Source organism: Rosa rugosa, chromosome 3 (genome assembly GCF_958449725.1).
Source record: "Rosa rugosa chromosome 3, drRosRugo1.1, whole genome shotgun sequence".
In the NCBI taxonomy this organism is placed as follows: domain Eukaryota; kingdom Viridiplantae; phylum Streptophyta; class Magnoliopsida; order Rosales; family Rosaceae; genus Rosa; species Rosa rugosa.
Window position 1 is genome coordinate 33,966,457 of NC_084822.1, and position 22,288 is coordinate 33,988,744.

The following is a 22,288-nucleotide window of genomic DNA, read 5'->3' on the forward strand; positions in this document are numbered from 1 at the left end:
GGCGCCGTTCACCCCCAAAACCTGCCATCCTTGGCCGGTGCCGCCGGCCCCCTGCGGCCTCAATGTGGCATTGACACCACCTATGCTCTTTCCCATCCAAATTTTACTTCTCAAGTCCTTTGTGACTTCGTGGCTCAACCAAAATCCTCATTGGTTGTTTCTAAAGCCCATTATTCGTTCTGCAAAGCATGCTCTTTAGCAAAATTAGGATTGAGACCATCCTATGCAAAGGACACCAAAGAAAATATACCATTCTTGCAAAGAATCCAAGGTGATATTTGTGGACCTATTCAACCATCTTGCGGACCATTTAGATATTTTATGGTGTTGGTTGATGCATCGACACGCTGGTCACATGTCATGCTATTATCCACTAGGAACGCTGCATTTGTTAAACTCCTAGCACATATTATTAAGTTAAGGGCTCACCACCCTGATCATCCTATTAAGTCTATAAGATTAGACAATGCTGGGGAGTTTACATAAAAAACTTTTGATGATTATTGCATGTCCATTGGGATTGATGTTGAACATCTAGTTCCTCATGTTCACACCCAAAATGGTCTCGTAAAAGCTGCCATTAAACGACTACAAATGGTCGCTAGGGCATTGGTAATGCGCACCAATCTCCCTATTTCTGCTTGGGGCTATGCAATATTGCATGCAGCTGTGCTTATTCGTCTGTGGCCCACTGTCACTCAACCATTTTCTGCGTCCCAGATGGTGATTGGGTATGAGCCTAATGTCTCACACTTACGCATATTTGGGTGTGCAGTATATGTGCCTATTGCACCGCCACAGCGCACCAAAATGGGTCATCAAAGACGATTAGGCATTTATGTTGGCTATTATTCTCCAACGATTATCCGCTACATAGAACCCTTGACAGGCGATCTCTTTACCGCTAGATTGCGAATTGTCACTTCGATGAGACAGTCTTCCCGTCGTTAGGGGGAGATAAGAACATAAATGTTCAACAGGAACGACAGGAATTGTCGTGGTCTGTCCCTACTCTGTCTCATCTTGATCCCCGAACCGCACAGTCCGAAATTGAAGTGCGGAGAATTCTCGATCTTCAGAACGTAGCAGAATCGATGCCTGATGCGTTTTCTGATATCGCTAAAGTGACGAGATCACATATACCTGCTGCAAACGTGCCTTCAAGGATTGATGTCCCTAAAATTAGAGGACATGACGCCACCTCAAGAGTACATGAATATGGCGCCAACGTCCCCACCCTTGGTGACGTTGTGGCTAGGCCTACATCTCCTGCCAGGAAGCGTGAGAGGCCTATAGGTTCGATGGATTCTCGCCCAAGAAAGAAAGCGAGTTTGGCACAAAATAATCCATTAATCATCGATGTAAATAATCCATCTCATGAGAATATTCCGGATTATGGTTATGTCCAAGAGACATCATTGGGGGATGCTCCAATGTCAGAACCAACTCCAGAGAATAGAGAGATCTCCATGAATTACACTAGTGTACATGAGATGATGGATAGAAATTCTATGGCGATTGATGATGCATTTGCATATCATATTGCGAAAGGAATTATAGAATATGATGATATCGAACCTCGCTCTGTTGAAGAATGTCAACGAAGAGCGGATTGGCCTAAATGGAAAGATGCGATCCAGGCTGAATTGGATTCACTAACAAAGAGACAGGTATTTGGGCCTATAACGCAGACACCCCCAAATGTAAAACTTGTTGGCCATAAATGGGTCTTTGTTAGAAAGCGTAATGAGAAAAATGAGGTGGTAAGATATAAAGCCCGCCTTGTGGCGCAAGATTTCTCACAACGCCCTGGAATCGACTATGAGGAGACATATTCTCCCGTAATGGACGTTATAACGTTCTGCTACCTTGTCCGTTTGGTAGTTTCCGAAAAACTTGACATGCAGCTTATGGATGTGGTTACAGCATATCTCTATGGGGATCTAGATTCAGAGATATATATGAAGGTCCCAGATGGACTTCAATTACCCAAATCAAATAGCTCTAAACCACGGAGCGCGTTTTCAATAAGATTAAAACGCTCACTATATGGATTAAAACAATCCGGACGGATGTGGTATAACCATCTAAGTGACTACTTGATTGGGAAGAGATATATTAATAATGAAATATGCCCATGCGTGTTCATTAAAAGAACAAGTTCCGGATTTGCAATCATAGCAGTTTATGTCGATGACATGAACCTAATTGGAACTCTAGATGAGTTAAAGGAAACTGCTAAATATTTGAAATCCGAATTTGAGATGAAAGATCTTGGGAAAACACGGTTTTGTCTCGGTTTAGAACTCGAGCACTGTAGTGATGGGATTTTGATCCATCAGTCTGCATATACTCAAAAAATTCTAAGGCGCTTTCATGAAGATAAAGCAAAGCCTGTGAGTACTCCCATGATTGGTCGTAGTCTTGAGCCAAGAAAAGATCCGTTTCGTCCAAAGGATGAGGACGAAGACGAAGAATCATTAGAGGCCGAAGTGCCCTATTTAAGTGCAATAGGCGCATTATTGTACTTAGCTCAATGCACAAGACCAGACATCTCCTTCGCAGTGAACTTGTTAGCTCGACATAGCTCTGCGCCAATACGCCGCCATTGGATTGGTGTAAAGACAATCTTTCGATACCTAAGAGGTACGATTGATATGGGCCTATTTTATCCCTACAGAGAGAAAAGGAATGACGAAAATTTGGGATCGGTCCCCAAGAGGCAAAATGCCACCGTCCAAAGGATTGCCGCCGCCGCCGTCCAGGGTGGCCGGCCTCATCCTACTCCCCTCCATCAAAACGACAATGATGTTTTGATGGGTTTTGCTGATGCAGGGTACCTCTCTGACCCTCACAAAGGTCGCTCCCAAACAGGTTATGTCTTTACCATGGGAAGCACTGCGATATCTTGGAGGTCTACAAAACAGACCCTTGTTGCTACTTCCTCAAATCATGCAGAGATTATTGCTCTACATGAAGCCGTGCGTGAATGTATTTGGCTAAGGTCTGTAATTAGACATATTCAAGGAAGTTGTGGTTTGAAGTCTACCACAGATGAACCTACATGCATTTATGAGGATAATGCAACTTGTATTGAACAAATGAAGTTAGGTTTCATCAAGGGCGACAACACCAAGCATATATCGCCTAAGTTCTTTTATAATCAGCAACAACAATCACTTCTAAAGATTGAAGTGAATCAAATCCGATCAGAGGATAATGTAGCGGACTTATTCACTAAGTTGTTACCTAAATCCACCTTCGAGAAACATGTGAAGAGTATCGGATTGAGAAAGTTATCCGAACTCCCACGATTGTAGCAGTCAGGGGGAGATATAATGTCTTCATATTCGATCTCGAAGAGTGAAGGACGTGTTGTGCTCTTTTTGTCCTTCGACCAGGGTTATTTTTGTCCCACAGGGTTTTTGTTACCTGGCAAGGTTTTTAACGATGCAACGGATGAAGCGTCCCCACCAAGTTTGAGCAGCACAAGGGGGAGTGTTGAAGGAAAATCGACATAGTGTGCCTTATCAAACTAGGAGTAGTAATAGGAGAGAAGGTTCTAGAATCCTAATTCGGATTAGTATTCCTTGTAACATAATAGAGCATGTACTTTGTAATCCCTATATATAGGGCTCCTATTCTCAATAATATTATGACAATTCTCTCATCAATTCTCTCTCGAATCTATTTTACTTAAAAAGTTCATAAGACATAAACATGATTTATAGCCCTTTACGAATTAAGTTCAAGTTTCATCATAAGAGTTGGAAGGAACTAAAGACAAACAACCACACAAAAACTAGAAACAATTTTTTTTTTTTTAAACAATTTGAATTTATTGAATTTAAACTAAACCTTCCCCCCACACTTGAACTTAACATTGTCCTCAATGTTAAAAAGTGTTTTCTTGAAAGCTTTGCAATGAAAGAGTCAAGCATGGTAAGAAAGAGCATGCAAACTATCACAAAAACAAAGAAGTGACCGGAATTTAAACACAATGAAGAACATAAAGCAAGAGAAAGGTAAGAAATTGCTCCCCCTTGTAGACCATAAGTCTTCAAAAGTCACCAACAACAAGGCATGAAAGCCTTGCAATCAAATGCTCCTAAATTTGGTGATGCTACTTCAAAAAGGTGTCTTCAAGGGAACTCATCATCATGCTTCTCTTCTTCAACCCAAGATCTCTTCCAATTCTCTCAAGAACTCTTTATTCATGCATGGATACTTCCAAGAAGGGCTTTGTTTAAAGGCTTCTAGCCGGTCCTTAGAAGCTATCACCGCTTGTTATGGAGGATACTTCTTGTGTAAGACCACCGTACTATTCGGAGCCAAAGGACTTCTTGAAGTGTCATAGAGGCAAGCCCAAAACCAAGCCATGAATGCTTTCTTGTTAGACCAAAAGATTGGCTTCTTTCTAGTCTTCCTCTTCTAAGTATCATTCTTGACTCGTCCTTCAAGGTTGAAGTGGAGTTGTTACTTAGAGAAAGAGTAGGTGGTAGAGGTATGAGAAAATGAGGCGGAGGACTATGAACAAGTGCTACACTTCCTTTCCAATCCTTCACTTCATCATAGAAGCATTGAGCACTAAATGGTGGATTGAGAGGTCGAAGTACCTTGATCTCAATTTTCTCATTTAGAACATAAGTGCTCAATGTTATTTCTTGCTCATTCGAAAGCTCTTGATGGTGATCTTTAGATGGTCGAGGAAGAAAAATCCTTGGCACTTCAACTTCTTCTTCATGATAAAGCATTGAAGAACTTTCTTTCTCATGGAGAGTCGTGGCCTCATTGGTGGAGGGTTCATGGTGCATGTATTCAATTGTTGCATCTTTCTCCTCGTAGTGTTCATCATCTTCTTCAAGATTATCTTCAACAACTAGCCCTCTTGCTTTCCAAAATTGCACAAAATTTTCAATGTCCGCTTTAATTTCCTCTTTGCTCATTTGACGACCTCCATAACCAAGTGATTCTTCTTGCATTATCTTCTTGAACTTGAAAAAGAGTCTCTAGTTCATGATACTCAACATGCACTTCTTCATTCGAGGTTGACTCTACTTGATCAAGGAAAGGTTGTGGCTCTTGCAAGGTGATGGAGGGTTTCTCTAATGCCAAATGAAGGTCGACTTGATCAATCATTTCCTCTATTCTTGCACTAGAGGCTTGGATCTCCTCCATTCTTGCATTGGAAGCTTGCATCTTTGAAAAGACTTCTTGAAGTAGAGATCTTAGAGACTCATCTTCTTCTTCTTCTTCTCGAGGATATGCTTGGGATGCCATGGTCTCTTGATGCATGCTCCTTTCATACTCTTGCATGAAATCTGGGTACTCAAATCTCAAAACACACTCAAGGGGTGAGTGTTGTGAAGATCCACACAAGGCACAAGTATGGTTGAAAAACATGTGACTTTGGGTGTACATATCCCATTGTTGATAAGCGTCACCACAATATCTTTGGTGCTCAAACTCTCTTGGATCATTCCATCATTGATTCCATCCATCCATGGCTCAAAGAAATTATGTACCTATGGCTTCCAAAAATATTAGTGACAGGACATGAGGACAACACAATAAGAAAAACACTTAACAAATAAAAGCATCAAGAAACTAATTAACTAAAAGACAACAAATAATTTTTTTTTAAGGCACAAAAAAAAGTAAATAAAAGGGAAGAAACCAAAATTAGAAAAAAAAATCTTTATTATTATTCTTATTATTATTTTGGGTTAGTCCTTCACCGATCGGTCGGCAATCCCACCGACTGGTCGGTGAGCTTCTGTACTACAAAACGACCGGTCGAAAGTTTTTGCCGACTGGTCGGTCAGACAAAAATACCCGAAATTAACACAAACGACCGGTCGACGGAGACCAATGACTGGTCGGTAAACCAAGATAAAATGAAAACAAGGGAAATTTCTAGCTAATCCCTAAGGCTACCCGAGCTAGGGATTGAATTTTACACCAATCCCCGGCAACGGCTCCAAAAACTTGTTAGCATTGAAGCTACCCTCAAGTGCAAGAGGTACAAGTTAGAATAGGGGATTAAGTAAGGATGTCAAACCCACGAGGATTGGTAAATCCTTTCCTAGCTAGGGAAAACCTAAGGAAAAACTAGAAGAATATGCAAATGTACACAAACAAAGGCTCACAAGTGAACCAAAGTTCATGGTGAGTATGTGCAAGATGGTGTGTAGAGATTTGATTTTGATTTTGAGATTGGTTTCAATTCAAATTGAAACAATGAAAGCAAGTAATATAAACTAAGCTAAACTAAACAAGTTGTTATCAAATGGATGGGAGTTAGGGCATCGGGTTTCACCTTTTGCCTCCCTTGCAAGCATTAAAGTAATTGAATATGAATGATGCAAAACTAATTATCCAACTACCCTCTTAGCATCCGGATAGGACTACTAAGGCTTAAACCCTTTTCATTTTATTAACTCTAACCGGATAAGTCTAGAACTAACTACCTAGAGACAAATTCAATTACTGGATAGGTCTCAATCCTTTGCCCCTAAATGCATAAAGCTTAGAGTTTAGGTAACCAAGAAAGCAAACCAATCCTATCTCTAGGTGATTTTAGCTCACTACCCTCACATGCACACATGATGTGCTTTCATGCTCCCTCCTATCTCTAGAAAAAACTTCATGTCATGGCAAACACATAACTTAAATTGATTAGGTCTAAGTAATACATTCAACTATTGACTTAGCATGTGAGAATGACAACATGAATTTGCATCAATTTATAAACAAAAGCATCAATACAAGCAAGTTTGGCTTGGGCTTTCAACCCTATCCCCAACTAGTTCACTACTCACACATAGCTAGATACACAAGCTTCAACATTCTATTAAACATCAAATACATAAAGATATAGGGAGTAAAGGGTGACTATTGATGATGCCAGAAGAGGTGGTGGAGATGGGTCTCCAAGAACATGATGTGGTGGTAGTCACCTCCTTTTCCTTGCTCCAAGCTCTTGATATTGGTAAGAATAGTGAAATTTGGAATCTCTAAGGTGAGTTGTGGTGTTGAGTGGTGGAGGAAATGAAGGTTGTAGTGGTGGAAATGGTGGGTTTAGTGGTGGAAATGGTGGTGTCTTCTCTAGAGAGAAAAATGGATCTTGGATAGGATGAAGATGATTGAAAAGAGTCAAGAATGCTAAAGAATTAGTCTTTGGCCTCTCTTTGATCAACTATGTATGTCCTCTTTGGTCCCAAGGTGTGCAAGAGATGCTCTTACACCATTGTCCTCCAAATGGTCCCAAATTGGCAAGGTGACAAAAGGACAAAGTGTAGGGAGATATTTAAATTTCAAGTGATGAGATATTCTCACAACCATGGTCCTCTTTTACTGGAGAAAGGACCATCCATGAGTGGCAGCTCGCCGGAAAAGTTCACCAAAAAAGTCGCTGGAAAAGTCCATTTGCAATTTTCTTCCAATCTCAGTGTCTTCTTCCCCTAGCTTCAAATCTCCACATTTCAAGCCTCAAATAGTCATTTTATTCTCAATGCAAGGTTTCCTACAAATAAAAGGAAATGGATTAAAAAAGGTAAAATAGCATGGAAGACAAATCAATTTTCATAATTATGGGAGACTTGAGCCAAGAGCGAAACCCTAATCTTTCTCATCGTAGTCGATTTCAAGGCGTTTTGTGAGAAGCCTTGAGCTATAAGGCGAGATTACCGTCTCTTTTTCTCAGCACGCTTTCTAACGAAGACCCATTAGTCAACAGGTTTTATGTCAGGAGGTGTTGGCATCACTGGCTCAAAAACCTTCCTCATCATTAGAGAATCCAACTTAACCTGGATCGCATCTTTCCATTTAGGCCAAATTTCTCTACGTTGACATTCATTCATCAACGGAGCGTGGTTCGATATCATTAGTGTCACGCCCCGAATTTTGAATAATAAATTCAAATCCGAAACATGAATAATTACAATTACAAAATCCAAATCTCGAAACTTCGAGTTCATTATTACAATTCACTCTCACAAGCAATATTGTAAAGCTCAAATGAGCATAACACACCTCACAACGTACAATTGCTGTAAAACTCTAACAATTGCTCTAACCGCACGATCACCGTCCTGGTTCTCCTGTCCTGTAGGATTACCCGCTACACAATTTGAATAGTGTACCGGGAGTTGCAACAACACAAAACCCGGTAAGCTTTTTACAGCCAGTATGAGTAAACAAGAAAGAATTGTTGATTTATTTCTTTACAATTAATATAACTCAACACAATCACCATAAAAGGAAGGATACTCTTGAGGCTCTCTTTTAAGAACTCATTCTTAAAAGACTCAAGTATCCTCAACACTTCTCACATAAGACCCCTCACAGTCTCAAGTAACCTCAACATCACTCATACATGACCACTCACAGTCTCAAGTAACCTCAACATTTCCCTCACAACACCACTCAACAATTGGCAGACAGACTAGAGCTCTAACTGATCGTTTCCACCTACCCGGCGCGAGAGCGTGGTTCACGATTTAATACTATTCAGTTCCACCTACCCGGCGCGAGAGCGTGGGTCGCTGATAGTATGCCATGGTCACCCCGTGACCTATTGATCTCCACAGATCATAACAATTTATTGTTCCTCAACAATAAAACTCAACATCTCTCTCACTATATTGTTTCTCAACAATAAACTCAATACCCCTCACAATATATTGTTTCTCAACAATAAACTCAATACCTCTCACAATATATTGTTTCTCAACAATAAACTCAACACAACTCCAACAGTACATATTATTTCACGTAAATAATATATATACATAGACATTCGCACAGGAATGTCTATTAATACCAACTATAATTCACACGCATTAAAGCAATAAATTCATTTTATACTTAAATTCATTTTCTTACCTGTGAGCCGCAGCCCTATGAACCGTAGTTGATCAAGTTCATATTATTTCAAAACAAATCTTTATTTCATAAACAATTTCCACACAATTACGACAAAAAAATCAATTAATTATATTCGGTTCGTAATATGAACCATGTGAGGTTTACTCACCTCTAATCCAGCTGCGTCTTCTTAACAGCTCAAAATACGATCCACAATCGTCCACCAACTTAAACCGTCAATCACCTAGTCAGATACGATCTTAACTTAGCAATCATTCATAAACCACACATATACAACAATCCAACGGTCAGATTCTAAATTAATGATGATCCAACGGTCGGATCGAAATTACGCGATGATCTAACGGTCAGATCCTCACGGATTGCCCTTAGGATCATCCTCCAAGATTATCACGAAGATCCAACGGTCGGATCTTCCTGAATCGTCCTTACAAACATCTCCACAAATTTATACTATAATCCGACGGTCAGATTCTCACGAATCGCCCTCCAAATCACTATTTCACATTTATACGAAGATCCAACGGTCGGATCTTCGCCCGTGACCACACAAAGTCATCGGGACAGTCATACGATCAACATATCTAAATTTGAAGTAAAACCGATGGTCAGATCTTCGCAGATCGTAAACTTAAGATAAAACGTCAAAACGTTAAATAGTAACGTAAAAACGTAAATCCACTATTTATCAACTTTTTCTAACATAACCTTGTAATATATCAAAACGCTCGTATGGATGCGTAGAACATAGCCTAGATAATAAAAATTCAAAAAATGGTCGAATGCGCCGCCACAAGGGGCGGTCAGTGGGCGGTCAACGCGGCGGTCAACGACGGTCAACCACCTCCGATGCAAAAGTCGTCAACTACAAACTTGTTCCAAATGACGAGCTGATCCACTTTCATAACTAGCATCAAGTCTTAAAACGAAAGGAAGTGGTCGGAAATTACCTAGAACAGTCGAGGTGACTGGAAAATTTCCAGAATCCGGCGAGAAACTGCAGAAAACGGCGAGCTCCAATTCGACGTAAAAACGTCAATTTAAGGCTTCGATTCCTTCTGAAGAGTTGTTAAGAAACTCAAGAAGAACTCACTGGTTCAAGAATCACAGAAAAATATGGTCTGTAGCTCGAGATATACCGATCGAAAGCTTCGGTGGTCGGAAAAATTCCAGAATTTTGCAGAATCCGGCAAGGCTCGATTTCGACGTCAAAACTTCAATTTAAGGCTTCGATTCCTTCTGAAGAGTTGTTAAGAAACTCAATAAGAACTCACTGGTTCAAGAATCACTCAAAACGACGTCCTGTAGCTCAAGATATTTGGATCGATAGTTCCGGTCTCGTTCTTGGCTGGGTTGACTTGTAGTTGCTGCTACGGGATGCGCCGCCATGCAAGGCTGCTTCTGGGGGCTTCAGGAGGTTGAGGGAAGCACGAGGATGCAGTTTGGCAAGGATCGGTGGCCGGAAGCACGAGTTATCGAGCTTGGAACTAAAACGGGCTTAAAACTAACCGGACTTCCGCCGCCGTTTCGGACCGTTCTGCGGCGTAAGGCTGCCTCCTGCAGCTGCGCAAGATCAAGGTGAAGCTGTGGAACGTGGTCTGGGGTCGATCGAAGGCCTGTGGAGCGAGAACAAGCTTGGAGAAGGAATGCTCTGTTTTGGTTGCTAGTTTCGGCAGAGAGAGAGAGGTTTATTTTTTTTTTCTTTCTTTTCTGCGTGCTGCCTACCCCTTCCACCAATTCTAATTCAATATACAAAAGAAGCAAAGCAAAGCAATGCAGCCGTCCCTTTGTTGCTCAAAACACGGAACATGCCGCACCATTTCTATTAAAAGAAATCTCCACTTAAAAAAAAAGGGTTATTACAATCTACCCCCCTTAAAGAAATTTCGTCCCGAAATTTAAGCGCAAGTTAATTGCTCTCGATTACGGTTAACCTAACCATCGAATCTCCATCTTTCCCAAAACTGTAGTAATCTACAAAACCACAGCCCTTTGTATAAAAATACATTCCTATGGCCACTAAATCCTTTCATCACAAACGTAAACTCACACAACATCCTCACATGGATCCTCACATAGATCTTCACATAGATCATCTCATAGATCATCACCCTGTACTGGCATACAAGCACAGTAACATTCCCACAAAGCGTTTCGCCACTCAATTAGCATCACTCAAAACAATTCATTCCAAAAAGCACGCCAATAAATTATGTCACCCAGTGATGATGACTTGGGCTTACTCAATCCTTGGGCTAAGCACTAGGGCTGGCCATTTGGGCTTACTATTTGGGCCTACCAATCGGCCCACCAACTTCCAGCTCGGCTACGGTATGAAATTGTACATACCGTATATATGTATGCATACCGTACAGACCGTATATACGTATGCATACCGTATAACTGTATATATGTATGCATACCGTACAGACCGTATATACGTATGCATACCGTACAACTGTATATACGTATGCATACCGTACAGACCGTATATACGTATGTATACCGTACATACCGTATATACGTCCGTATATCAAGCATATACGAGATCAAAAAATATTTGTAAGAGGTAAGGTTCGAACTCCCGACCTCGAACACGAAGGTTTTGCTCCCAACCACTGAAGCAAGAGCTGCCTTCATTAATATATGCTCACGTGTTATATTTATTATGTCATAAGCGACATAAATAAAATAACGGGAGAGGCAAGGTTCGAAACCTTAACCTGCTGCACGAAACCTTTGTCCCCAACCACTGGAGCACAAGCTGTGCTTAATATAATGTGTACAAATTTTATACTTATTATGTCATAAACGAACATAATAAAAATAAACGAGAGGCGAGGTTCGAACCTCAGACCTCTTGTACACGTACTTTACACTCAACCACTCGAGCACGGCTGCTCACGTTATTATCCATACCAATCCTTTTATTTAAACCAACTGTTTCAACTGTTTCAACAATTCAGCCCAAAACATCCAAAACTGTTTCAGAAACTCGGCCCATCAGGCCTCCACCCACAGCTACAGTGATGCCTTGATCCGAGACAGGCCCAAGTACGGCCCACTTGTGTCACGGCTTATCCCTTCCGTGATTTACGGCAGTCAAATCTGCTTTCGGCTACAGCTGTCTGCCACAGCGCCTCGAGATTCCCTCGGTCCCCTTACACGCTCTCCACGCGCCAACAACTTTTCCGGGTTTCAGGGCGACTTTAATCCAACGCGTAGAATGAATCACAGGAATCGTCCATCCAACGGTGGAGATCTGCTCACCTCGCTCTATAAATAGGTGCATTCTGTGGGCGCAACTGTTCACTCCAAAGGAACGAAAATCTCTCCTGAGTTCCAGCCCCTCTCTCCCAACTCTTCAGCTTTCCTCTTCTTTCAAAACTCAAAACATTTCTTCTTCGATTCAATCCTTCTCTTCTGATCTTCTCTCCCATCTAGTTGATTCAATCCCATCTTTCCTCTGAACTTTCAGACCTCTAACCCACCATCATCATCCTTAATCCCTTTAACAACAACTCCTTCAAACACTCGACAACTTTACTCTTCGATCTTCACATCCCCTCAACCCATCACCATGGAACCACGAACTCTGCAACTGATGGAGCTACAAACCCAGCAACAAATCGAGGATGGAGGAAACAACCAAGCAGCCGGGAGTAGTGCCAACACAGATTTCTGGCGAAGCCGTGCCAGGTGGGTTCCTACTCCAGATCAAATAAGGATCCTCAGGGATCTTTACTACGACAAGGGAGTTAAGACCCCAACTACAGAGCATATTCACGAGATCTGTCTCCAGCTGCAACAATATGGACAGGTTGAGGGCAAGAACATTTATTTTTGGTTCCAGAATGTCAGGGCTCGAGAGAAGCAGATGAAGAGGTGCAATCAGGCTGCTCAAGTGCCCATGGGAACTAGTTCTCCTGGTACTGGTGGATCCATTGATCTCAATTTTGGGTCCACTGGTTCTACTGGTGCTGGTGGATCTATCGACATCAATTTTGGGCCAGCTGGTGGATCCATTGACATCAATTTTGGGTCCACTAGTTCTACTGATGATGGTAGATCCATTAATCTCAACTTTGGTTCCACCGATTCTACTGGTAATGAAGGATTTCTTGATTTAAATTTTGTTTCATATTCTTCCTCACACTTCAACACTAATACCAGTACAACTCTTTTGGCACAACAGGAGGACAAACATCCCTGCAACAACGAGGAGGAGATCACCAGGAGGTTGAAACTCTTCCTCTGTTCCCCGTGCACGGCGAGGACGTCTTTGGTAACCCGAAGACTACTTCCGAGGAAGGTAGCGCATTTGGTTACTATTCTGGTGGCTCAGGCGGTTACAACCGTGGATCTCCAGTTTCTCTTGAGCTCAGCCTCAACCCATCCGGAGCTACTAATTAGGCTTAGTATAGCGTAGTTCCAATTTCCTTTTTGTAATATTAAATCAATAAGATGGTGTGCATGTTTTCTTTTCTTTTTGTTTAACCAACAACAACACCAAGGATCGAACCTTGGTCACCCAATACTATTTTCAAAACCATAAACAACTCTACTGCACACATCTTTCGTAATGATGCAATAAAAACAATCACTCAAAAAGAATCCAACAATCAATTAAGTCGCATCGAGGTCTAGCTAGTATCCTCTGAGTCAAACCAAACACAAACAATTTCATCGATAGGATTAGGGATTTATAAAGCTAAACACATCCTGAGTTAGCTAGGAAAAACCCACGTCTTTAGAGTTACTCTTACAACTCTTATAGAATCTCGATAATTCCATCTATCAATTGCTTCAACAAAAACTCACCACAATTCAATCCCTAACATTTAGCGATTCAGAAATCGAATCAAACTCCATATCGCATAGTAATTCACTTGAACCACTATGGATACCCAACAATGTCACTACAATCAATACCCAAAATTGCACTTAACCATTTCTCCTAAAATCCATCACCACAGAAACACACCCTCATCTAATAACATTTACAGAGAGTTGACTCTAAATCTCCCCATTATTTACCGACCAAGATCAAACTCCATTTCAAAACTTTAAGTGTCCCGCCTACTTAAACTTAAAACACAAACAACCTCAAATTCACTTCAGTCCAACTCCATACTACGATCCAAAACTTAAGAAAACTAGTTCACAAAATCAATTTCCTTCACTTAAATAAAACTATGTCCACAAGTCATAGTCAGGTCAACAGACCAAGGTGTCCAAACGGAGAATTTCCAATCCAGTTGTCTTTGTGAAACGCAAAATATCAATCAAAATGATGCTCGCAACATCAACCACGTATACAAAACATGTTCCTCGGATCTCGATTTAAATTTAGAAATACTAAAACTACCACTAGTCCCACTTCAAATAGCCCTTAAGATTTTAGGTACTCGGAGAGAACTCAAATATATAGTCGTTCGTCTCAATCACTCAAACACGAGATCAAACTCCGTTCTCGCACCTCAAACTCTGCTCAACAACTTACAAGCACATGGAAGAATTAACCACAATAATTTCTTCCCTAACCGCAACACTACTCACAACTCCACATGAGTCTAGAATCTATTCAAATGCATCTGTATGTCCAACTTAAGAAGGCAAAATTACTATCAATTAATACTCGTATCCACATCAGATACGAGCATAGGTCCACACCATGCCTTCAACCAAACACTTCTACATACAAAAGGAAACTCATTTCCATAAACAATCCTCACTGACTCATCAGAGTTAAATCCGGAGGTTTCCATTCCTCGAAGATCACAACTCGCGGAAACTAAACTTATTCTAATACGAACTTAGAAGGCAACTCTACCGTCCTACGGACATACACGCTGTCTAGACCCCATACTAAGACATACCCAATGATTATACCAATACCGAAGAGTATATGATGGGGATCCGCTGCAGACGGGCCATCACTCGGGAAGTATTGATTATCACCAAATATGTACCTTACGCTCTGATACCAAACTGTCACGCCCCGAATTTTGAATAATAAATTCAAATCCGAAACATGAATAATTACAATTACAAAATCCAAATCTCGAAACTTCGAGTTCATTATTACAATTCACTCTCACAAGCAATATTGTAAAGCTCAAATGAGCATAACACACCTCACAACGTACAATTGCTGTAAAACTCTAACAATTGCTCTAACCGCACGATCACCGTCCTGGTTCTCCTGTCCTGTAGGATTACCCGCTACACAATTTGAATAGTGTACCGGGAGTTGCAACAACACAAAACCCGGTAAGCTTTTTACAGCCAGTATGAGTAAACAAGAAAGAATTGTTGATTTATTTCTTTACAATTAATATAACTCAACACAATCACCATAAAAGGAAGGATACTCTTGAGGCTCTCTTTTAAGAACTCATTCTTAAAAGACTCAAGTATCCTCAACACTTCTCACATAAGACCCCTCACAGTCTCAAGTAACCTCAACATCACTCATACATGACCACTCACAGTCTCAAGTAACCTCAACATTTCCCTCACAACACCACTCAACAATTGGCAGACAGACTAGAGCTCTAACTGATCGTTTCCACCTACCCGGCGCGAGAGCGTGGTTCACGATTTAATACTATTCAGTTCCACCTACCCGGCGCGAGAGCGTGGGTCGCTGATAGTATGCCATGGTCACCCCGTGACCTATTGATCTCCACAGATCATAACAATTTATTGTTCCTCAACAATAAAACTCAACATCTCTCTCACTATATTGTTTCTCAACAATAAACTCAATACCCCTCACAATATATTGTTTCTCAACAATAAACTCAATACCTCTCACAATATATTGTTTCTCAACAATAAACTCAACACAACTCCAACAGTACATATTATTTCACATAAATAATATATATACATAGACATTCGCACAGGAATGTCTATTAATACCAACTATAATTCACACGCATTAAAGCAATAAATTCATTTTATACTTAAATTCATTTTCTTACCTGTGAGCCGCAGCCCTATGAACCGTAGTTGATCAAGTTCATATTATTTCAAAACAAATCTTTATTTCATAAACAATTTCCACACAATTACGACAAAAAAATCAATTAATTATATTCGGTTCGTAATATGAACCATGTGAGGTTTACTCACCTCTAATCCAGCTGCGTCTTCTTAACAGCTCAAAATACGATCCACAATCGTCCACCAACTTAAACCGTCAATCACCTAGTCAGATACGATCTTAACTTAGCAATCATTCATAAACCACACATATACAACAATCCAACGGTCAGATTCTAAATTAATGATGATCCAACGGTCGGATCGAAATTACGCGATGATCTAACGGTCAGATCCTCACGGATTGCCCTTAGGATCATCCTCCAAGATTATCACGAAGATCCAACGGTCGGATCTTCCTGAATCGTCCTTACAAACATCTCCACAAATTTATACTATAATCCGACGGTCAGATTCTCACGAATCGCCCTCCAAATCACTATTTCACATTTATACGAAGATCCAACGGTCGGATCTTCGCCCGTGACCACACAAAGTCATCGGGACAGTCATACGATCAACATATCTAAATTTGAAGTAAAACCGATGGTCAGATCTTCGCAGATCGTAAACTTAAGATAAAACGTCAAAACGTTAAATAGTAACGTAAAAACGTAAATCCACTATTTATCAACTTTTTCTAACATAACCTTGTAATATATCAAAACGCTCGTATGGATGCGTAGAACATAGCCTAGATAATAAAAATTCAAAAAATGGTCGAATGCGCCGCCACAAGGGGCGGTCAGTGGGCGGTCAACGCGGCGGTCAACGACGGTCAACCACCTCCGATGCAAAAGTCGTCAACTACAAACTTGTTCCAAATGACGAGCTGATCCACTTTCATAACTAGCATCAAGTCTTAAAACGAAAGGAAGTGGTCGGAAATTACCTAGAACAGTCGAGGTGACTGGAAAATTTCCAGAATCCGGCGAGAAACTGCAGAAAACGGCGAGCTCCAATTCGACGTAAAAACGTCAATTTAAGGCTTCGATTCCTTCTGAAGAGTTGTTAAGAAACTCAAGAAGAACTCACTGGTTCAAGAATCACAGAAAAATATGGTCTGTAGCTCGAGATATACCGATCGAAAGCTTCGGTGGTCGGAAAAATTCCAGAATTTTGCAGAATCCGGCAAGGCTCGATTTCGACGTCAAAACTTCAATTTAAGGCTTCGATTCCTTCTGAAGAGTTGTTAAGAAACTCAATAAGAACTCACTGGTTCAAGAATCACTCAAAACGACGTCCTGTAGCTCAAGATATTTGGATCGATAGTTCCGGTCTCGTTCTTGGCTGGGTTGACTTGTAATTGCTGCTACGGGATGCGCCGCCATGCAAGGCTGCTTCTGGGGGCTTCAGGAGGTTGAGGGAAGCACGAGGATGCAGTTTGGCAAGGATCGGTGGCCGGAAGCACGAGTTATCGAGCTTGGAACTAAAACGGGCTTAAAACTAACCGGACTTCCGCCGCCGTTTCGGACCGTTCTGCGGCGTAAGGCTGCCTCCTGCAGCTGCGCAAGATCAAGGTGAAGCTGTGGAACGTGGTCTGGGGTCGATCGAAGGCCTGTGGAGCGAGAACAAGCTTGGAGAAGGAATGCTCTGTTTTGGTTGCTAGTTTCGGCAGAGAGAGAGAGGTTTATTTTTTTTTTCTTTCTTTTCTGCGTGCTGCCTACCCCTTCCACCAATTCTAATTCAATATACAAAAGAAGCAAAGCAAAGCAATGCAGCCGTCCCTTTGTTGCTCAAAACACAGAACATGCCGCACCATTTCTATTAAAAGAAATCTCCACTTAAAAAAAAAGGGTTATTACAATTAGACTCAATAAATTTATGCGCTATGCAATCATTGGATCATCGACACTCAAAATCTGTCTCATGAGAATCTTCCAGATTATGGTTGGGGGACGCCTCAACGTCAGAACCTATTCCTGAGAATATAGAGCTCTATGAAATTTACACTAGTGTACATGAGATGTGGGATAGAAACTCCATCATGATTGATGATGTATTTGCGCACTTCATAGCGCATAAATTTATTGTAAGAATAGAATGAAAATACCCATGGATTCTATGAAAAGGATAGAATGAGTATTTTCATATCCTTTTCGTAGGATGGTCTCAGTCCTAATTTCCCTAAGGAACGGGCTTTGTAAAACGAGCGAGAGGCCCTAGAAGCAACCAATGAGGATTTTGGTTGGGTATGAGCATCTGAAACGCTATTTGAAGCAAAGTTGGTGATTGCAGCATCACCTGGTGTGCCATCACCATGATGGACACCATCCATGGCATCATGGATAAGGACTGTGCCAGCCCTAGGATGGTGGCGGCTCCGGAGGCAGCAGCGGCGGTCACACTTAGTCCAGGAATCAACTTTTGATTCATGCTACGTTTCGCTAGAAATAAAGGATGTCCATGTGAAGTTTTTAGTAGACAGATCATCTTATCATGACTAGGATAACCTATCCTGTCGTGACAAAACCAATATGTGTCTAAATCCAAGGGATCTTCTCTCATGACTTTATTGGATTTAATAGCTCGAATAGTGACATAGACTCGACTAGAGAGACACAAAACTTCTCTAAGATGCGCCTTTGTTCGCAATCGTTAGAGGTATTGCAAAAGAACTCATTTCAGTTCTCTACAGGTGTTTTCGCATGGAATCTGTTGGCTATTCATAGATGCGATTTTCCCTACGAGCGTAGAGATCGAGTTTTTGTGACAGTAATCAATGTGCCATTTGGCAAGGGGAACTTGGGCTATTCCATGTCCTTGAATTAATACTGATAGCTCAGCCATTGTAGTCACAAAGTAATATGCTCATAATCAAAATGGAGTCATATATAATAAAAAGAACTCAAAATTTTATTCATAAGCCAACGGAGTACATCATTGTCTCTTAACCATTAGGAGAATCTAATCCAAATGCTAGCTAATGCAAAACAAAGGTAGTCGTTTGACTTCTTTCGGTAACTCCAAAATAAATATGACCAGGTGAGTAGAGAGATGTCGGTGGAGCAAAGCTTGCTTAAGTACCACTTATCTCAAAACCTTCCTAGACATCATACTCATTTTGGATGAGCCTATGTGAAGAAAAACTAAACCAATGACATTTACTACAAAGTATATGGCAATTGCCTATTACATCTCTTGGAAAACTAAAGACTTAAACAGAATTGGCGATGTATTGATCCCAGCCAGATTTGTAGTCTTCAACCCTTCACTCTAGATCATCTTCTTGATCTTCTTGTTCCACATAGTGAGCTTCTCTTTCTTCACAATATGCATTGTAGGCAGTGACAATTTCTTCACGAGCTCTACAACTGTGTGCCCAATGACCGGATACTCCACATCGAGAACATACATCTCTTTGCTCAGACTCCATTAATTGAGGTGTTTTGAAAGCGTCATTTAGATGGCTCTTAGTGTTGGTGACGCCACCAACATGGCCAAAGTCATTGCCTCTCTCTCTCTTTCTACGTTGACCTCTTTGGTTCCGTGTTCGCCTATTTTGGCGGTTACCTTCCCAAGTAGAGCGATTATATGGACCAGAACATCCAGAAGTATCCCTAAGATTAGGGTTTCGCTCTTGGCGCCCTCTCTTAGGGGCGCGACTATAATTGAATTTCAGAATATGCTCTATTTCCACGGATCTTAAATTAGAGTTCTTCACAAGGATATTGTCATACTTTTCAGTGACATTCATAGCTCTAATGAGCTCATGAAACCTTCTGATCCGTCCTGCAGTAACATCGACTCGATAGTTCTTTGCAACCATCAATGCAGAGACGGGGAAGGTAGAGAGAGTCTTCTCAATCAACATCACATCTGTGATCTCTTTACTACATAATTCCATTAAGGATTTAATGCGAAGTGCTTCCGAGTTGTAGTCAAGAACTGACTTCAAATCACAGAAGCGGAGGCTATGCCATCTCACTTCTAGGTTAGGAAGCAGGGAGCCACTGACGTTGCCAAATCTTTCTTCGAGTGAGACCCACAACCTTTTGGAGTCTTCTTCATTCATACACTCGTACTGGAGCGAATCATCCATATGACGAGTCATTAGGATGATGACTTTCGCCTTATTTGCCTCTAAGGCTGCTCTGTTTGCTTCCAAAGCTTGAGCTTGCTCAATAGTTAGCACGTCCTGGCTAGGCTCGAGAATCGTATCCAGGATTCCATCAGCCTTGAGATGCTGGCGGACATCACGAACCCACCTGTGATATCCAGAGCCAGTTGTTCCCAATGGAGCAAAGTCCAATTTGTTCAGGTTACTCATCCTGAAAGAGAACAAGAAAAAGGATTAGTTTCAGAGAGGAAAAAGCTATCACGAAAACATATAAAATTTTTGAACGTAATCGCTTCCAAGAAATTCAATTCCAATAGGTATTGGATTAGATCGCTACAACGACGTAAGTGGTCGATCATAAATTCTCTACAAACTCTAAGTTTGGAGATCTCAACAAGCTCCAAGCTTGGAGTGAGCACGAACCCCCACAATTAGGCTTAATTAGGTTTCTCCTATGATGAAGAAAGGGGGGTAGAAGAATGGAGTTTGCAAGTCCCCGAGAAAAAAGAAGAGAAATACAATAAAAAAACTTTAAAAACGGGAACTTAAAGAACTTTTAAAACATACCTCAAAAAGTGTCAAAATTTGCCAGAATTTGGTGGCCAAATGTGGCCGGAATCGTCGCCGGAGGTGTGGCCTTTTTCTTTAATTTACGCTGGGCCTTGTCTTCTTCTTCTAGCTTTGACTAGGGGTGTGGGCCGCAGACCTTCCTTTTTTTTTTTTTTTTTCTTTCTGACTTGGGCTATATCAACCCGTCCTCCTATTTTTTCCTTTTCTCTTTCTTTTCTTCTGCTGGGCACACTCCCTTTGTTTTTTTTTCTCTTTCTTTTCTTCTGCTGGGCCTACTACCTTTCTTTTCTTCTTGTTTTTTATTTCTCTTTCTTTTCTTCTTCTCCCCAGCACGTGGGCCGCTCCTTTTTTTCTCTCTTTCTCTTCTGCCTTTGACCAAGGCCTCCTTCTTCTGGTCTCTTTTTTTTCGGACTGGGCTGGTCGGAAGCAAGTGCAGCGAACTAAGTTGGCCAGTCCGGTGACTACACGGCCGGTTCTTGGTGATGTGATTCTGATTCCTAGATCCTGGAGTCAAGGTGCATGTGCGGCGGTGTTTGCTCGGATTTGAGGGCTACAAATTTTGGGTTTGAGGGTTACGGCTTCGTGCTGATAACGTGTTTAAGGAAAATTGAATTGGGAGAGAATTAAGTCGTACTTTCATTGATAATAGGGGCCTCTTTATATAGAGGATTACAAGGCATAGAATCAGAGTTGTACAAGGAAAGATAATCGTACAATTAATCGGATATCTATGAATATCTCCGAGAATATCTCTAATTCAAAACCCTATTACAACTAGGTCAAGTAACTTAGAGTTTGGGCCAGACACATATTCTGGATTTACTTGAACAAATATGTAAATGTATATCTTTTACTTAATTAGGTATGTGTCTCTTACTTATGGTATACCTACAATAAAAAGAAGTTAATTCCTAAATTTATATCTCTTGCTTAGGTTATACATACCTTTTAGCTAGAATGTTTTGATGCACTTTTTTTTTTAACCTTCCAGTTATGTTGGTTTCTTAGCTCTACTTGCTAATTTTATAATACTAATTATATTTTATATTATTGCAGATTCATCATGGGTTCAAAATTTAAATTGAAAAAATTAATGCTTAAATGCAATTAATTTGTTTCCATATTTGACTCAAAGAGTAAAATGGGCATGAACATATTGAATGACAAAAGTTAATGGATCTAAATTGCGAACAAAATTACCTATGGACTGCATCCAATATGAGGGAATATAATTGGACCTATATCTAGAAACCTCTTTAAAAATAGCTAGCTTTTGCTTGCTATGAGAATTAGTGGCTGCAAGCCTGCAAAGTAAAGCAGCTAGGTGTTTGGTAACTAATTTTTTAAAAGTGATGTGAGTATTAAAAGCAGTGATAAAGTGTTTGGTATATTTAAAAGTACTAAAAGTACCGTAAGTTTGTAGAATGACCAATATGTACATAATTACGAAAATACCTCTTATTTTGACTCTTTGGTAATATAATTACTTTTATGGTTAGCTTAATTTAAATAACAATTTATGTAACCATGGTGACCATAGGGTTAATATCAGAGAATTCCAAGAATTGCAATATAGCTATGCGAAAATGACAATAACCTCTAATTTCTTTCATATTTTGGTTATATTACTAATGAAAGAACTAAAGTCTTCCCAACAAAATTCTAGCAATAGTGATAAAGAAGCATCCTTCAAGTTACTTAAACTTTTTTGTTTTGTGG

The 22,288-nt window shown here is 40.6% G+C and overlaps 2 long non-coding RNA genes across 3 annotated transcripts in view; both read right to left on the reverse strand.

Annotated features, from left to right (window-relative positions):
* LOC133739741 (uncharacterized) overlaps window positions 1–17,219 on the reverse strand; it is a 77,859-nt gene extending 60,640 nt beyond the window's left edge. Inside the window, exons 1-3 of one of the 2 annotated variants that reach the window (XR_009860801.1) lie at window positions 16,832–17,219; window positions 16,030–16,104; window positions 14,675–15,114 (exon numbers count right to left, since the gene is read on the reverse strand). This is a non-coding gene — a long non-coding RNA (uncharacterized LOC133739741). Of the gene's footprint in view, window positions 1–14,674; window positions 15,704–16,029; window positions 16,105–16,831 lie in introns of those variants that run through there. The other variant, XR_009860800.1, reaches the window with a different exon arrangement.
* Window positions 7,895–10,656, reverse strand: LOC133741368 (uncharacterized). The gene is made up of 3 exons (XR_009861852.1): window positions 9,840–10,656; window positions 9,038–9,112; window positions 7,895–8,122 (listed from the first exon to the last, which is right to left on the reverse strand). It is a non-coding gene; the product is annotated as an uncharacterized LOC133741368 (long non-coding RNA).
* Window positions 17,220–22,288: the final 5,069 nt, after the last annotated feature.